Consider the following 4,243-nt stretch of genomic DNA (forward strand, 5'->3'; position numbering starts at 1 on the left):
CCCTCCATCCGCAGCTGGGCAGGCCTGCGCACTAACCGGCCGACGACCTGCTACTGCGCAGGCGCAGCTCTCTCCCCGCCTTTCCCTCGCTTTTCCGGTGCACGCAACAAGCCCCCGGCCCCCACACGTTCGGGCCAGGCTTCTGCCCCAGCCAGGCTTTGGGGGCGTGCTAGTTAAGCGAGCCTGCAGGGTCAGCGGCAAGCCCTTGCCCAGGCCATTTAAGTCTCCCTTTGAAGGAAGTCAGAGCAAGCTTGTGGACAACAAGGTTCCTCAGCACGGGGATTGAACTTGGTTGTTTCTTGCCTGCCCCTTAACCCATCATAAGCCCTCTTCTCCCTACACCTCCTTACACTATCCCCTGAGCTCCAGATGTTATATTTCCAACAGGCTACGCGGACATCTTTACTCGACTGTCCCGTAGACTCATAACACAACACGTTAATATTCATCTTCCCTCTCAGACCTCTAATATGTTCCAAATGTATTTAATGTAGCAACGTCATAGCCACAAAAGCTTAAAACTTCAGACACAGTTTTGAATTCTAACCCTAAATATTTGAACCCTACTCTCTTTATGGCACCTCGTCTAGGACATCTCACACACACATGACTGGAATGGTTTACTCGTGGGTCTCCTGGCCTGCTGTCATCCACTCTTTCCACTGCCCCAGTGTTAATACAGCTTACCTTTTAAAGCATACAAATTCACAAACTTTCAGAGTTTCTTTATTGGCCACAAAATTTTAATTCCGCAATATGGAAAACCAGGGACTCCAAAATGCCTTTTACCACCTCAGGATCATTACTTATGGCTATTCTATATGGAATCTATTTTTCTTTTATTCAAAGGCCACCTCAGAGTTCAGCCTTAAGTTTTATAACCCCATACACATACCCCCAAAGCAGAATTAATTGCTGTCTCCAAGCTGCTACTTGGCATATCCCTATTAGTGGGCTCGCACTATTAGAATTAGTTGTTAATTTCAAAAGATAGAGTTCTTTGGGGGCAGGAATCTGATCCTCACCTTTCACTCTTCAGGGTTCATGGCACAATATCCCAACGCCCTTGATACATGTTTGCTGTCATGTTGGGTCTGTGCTGTGTTGTGTTTAATCACTGTTCAAATAGACTTGCTGTCCACCAGCACACTCTGACTTCCTTAGGGTTCATGTGATGCAACAACAAAAATCTAACCTAACTCTAATCAAACCTCTAGCCCTAACCTCCAGTCTACAGGAAATCCAGGAGGTAGAGAAACAAACTGAATGATACTTTTATGGGTAAAAAAAATCAAACAAATAAAAATGTAGGTGGGACTATTTTTAAAAACTGGTTTGGATTCTTCATACACACACACACACACACACACACACACACACACACACAAAATATCACAGGGGAATGTAGAATGGTATGGCCTCTCTGAAAAGAGTTTGGTAATTTCTTAAAAAAAACTAAACATGGAACTACCATACAACCCAGCAACTGCACTCCAGGGTGTCTATCCCAGAGAAATGAAAACTCACATTCACTCAAAAAGCTATACACAAATGTTCATAGCAGCTTTGTTCATAATAGTCAAAAAGTGGAATCAGCTCAGATGTCCTTCGACAGGTAAGTGGTTAAACTTCAATACATACCTTGGATCATGGCTTTGCAATAAAAAGGAATGAACTATGGCCATACAACGTGGGTTAATCTCCAGGGAATGCGCTGAGCAGAAAGAAGCTAATCCCAAAAGATTACATACTGTACGATTCAACTTATAACATTACTGAAATTGCAAAATTCTAGAAATAGAAGACATTAGTGATTGCCAGGGCTTAGAGTTAGGGGTGCAGGGAGGGGATGTGGGAAGGAGGTTGTGTTTATAAAAGGGCAGCATGAGAGATTCTTATGGTTTTTGGACTTGTTCAGTACCTGGGCTGTGGTGGTATATAAATGAACCCTACACAATTGATAAAATTGTAAAGAACTTAATATATACAGACACACACAAGTGTGTACAAGTAAAACTAGGGATATGTAAAACTAGGGATATCTGAACAAGATTGGTAGATCATGTCAGTGTGTCAATATGCTGGTTGTGATATTATACCATGAATTTTGTAAAATGGTATTTGGAGGCACTGGTCAAGTGTACAAAGGATTACTCTGTATTATTTAAGTTTGCATGAATCTACATTTATCTCAGTAAATTTTTCAATTAAAAAATATCATGGGGGAGAAAAGATAAGGAGACCATTTTAAATTGAGATAACAAACTGAAATGCGTAAACCTTGACTAGATCTTAAGAGACAACTGGGAAAATTTGAGAATGGACTGAAATTATTGTTTTTCCAACTGTTTTAATGATATTGTGCTATGCAGAAAAATGTTCTTTTTGGAGGATGCATGCTTAAATATTTGGGTGAAGTGACATGATGTTAGCAACTTACTTTCAAAAGATTTAGCAAGAAAAAAGGAGGTATAAAGAAAGCAAGCAAATGAGGCAAAAATTTAACAATAATCTAAGTTGATATAGATTACAGTTGCTATTACATTAGTCTTTCAACAATTTTACATTTGATAGTTTCCAAATAAAAATCCCTCAGCGCTCACTCACGTGTATAGCCTTTTCTTTGTCCCCACTTCCACCAGTAGAAATCCTATCCATCCTATAAAGGACCTGCACATACCCCTTACCTGAAATACTTCCCTAGATTCTTCAACTCCTATGCCTATCTCTGTCTTTTGACTAGATTATGAGTCACTAAAAGGCAGGTACCATGTTTTATTCATTTTCTTTCTTTTTTTTGTCCTCTCACAAACCTAGCAATTTGATCAAGATCAAATCATCTATTGCAATCCAAGCTTCGTTTCATAATAAATTACAAGTGGTACACGTAGGCCAGAGATCCCAAATTCTGGCTAGTCTACTGGCTATATCACAACCACTTGGCATATCTTTTTCTAAAAGACAGTGTTCCAGGTACCATTTCAGACCCAATGAATCTGAATCTCTGGGAATGGAGCATAGAAGCCTATATATGTTTTGTTCTGCTTGCAGGGAGTGGGGAGAGGCAGGTATTAATTACTGAATATTTTGCACCCAAAAAAACAAAGACAAAAACCCCACTGGGGATCTTGCTTTTTGACACCTCAGGAACTCTACTAAGTATACCGCTCTACCCAACATGTGATGTATGGAGAAAGGTGAGAAAAATTATGATTTTGAGCCAATCATGGAGACATACGTTAGCAATGAACTTCCTCCAAGTTTCTCAATCATCATGACCAAAAGTATTTTGATAGATACCACTGTGTTTTCCTTGATGAAAAATTTGTACAGCTCCACCAGATTCCACGGATTGGGACATGGACGTCTTTGGGGGACAATATTCAGCTCACCAAAATCCCCCACATTGGTTCTTTCATGTTTCTCCTTGACGACATTGTTCAGGTGTGGTAAGCTTCAGCTCTAATGAGTGTGGCTTCCCTGAAGTTTGCTGACAGGGAGGATCACGAACTCCTGCACTGCCAGCTTGATGCCGGCATGAAAACCATTGCTGATCACAGTGAAAGCTGGAACAGGCAGGATGACTTCAGGATTGCCAGTGGATTCACAATTCTGTGACAGAAGGGGAATTCCCTTTTCAGCAGCTCTGGCCTTACAAACAGCAAGATATTCCTAGTATGGTGTGCATACCAAATGTAGACCTGTGCTCAGAGCCATCCAACTCCATCATCACTTTGTCATTCCTCTTCTGCTGCACAACATTCAGTGGCTTGCTAATCAGGGCAGGCCTAGTTTTACTGAGGTGCTCAAGAGCCTCTGAGACACCTTTTCCCACAGTGAGCCTTAATGTCTTGAGCTCTATGTCTCATACCAGTTGAGGCATCACTGGATACAGCTCTGAAGAGACCTCTTTGAGTGCAGGACCCACCTGAAGAGTGGGATTTCCGTGACAGCCAAAGATCTCTCTGACAAAGAGCTTGAGATTAGGTATGGTGAATCTCTACTCATACTTCTTGTCATGTAAAAAAGAAGCAGGGGAAAGGGTCGGCAGAGGTCAAGTGAGTGATCATAGGTTCGCAGCCCTCTCCTTTATTCTCCTGAGCTCTTGGCCCACTTGGCTTCTCTTCTGCAATATATGTTTTTTTAAAGCTCCCTAAATGATTCTGATGTGCAACCAGATACGGGAACTACTGGTACAGGCCTTCAAGAAAATTAAACTTTTACGATTATAAAACTTTTCAAA

Source organism: Balaenoptera musculus, chromosome 7 (assembly GCF_009873245.2).
Source record: "Balaenoptera musculus isolate JJ_BM4_2016_0621 chromosome 7, mBalMus1.pri.v3, whole genome shotgun sequence".
In the NCBI taxonomy this organism is placed as follows: domain Eukaryota; kingdom Metazoa; phylum Chordata; class Mammalia; order Artiodactyla; family Balaenopteridae; genus Balaenoptera; species Balaenoptera musculus.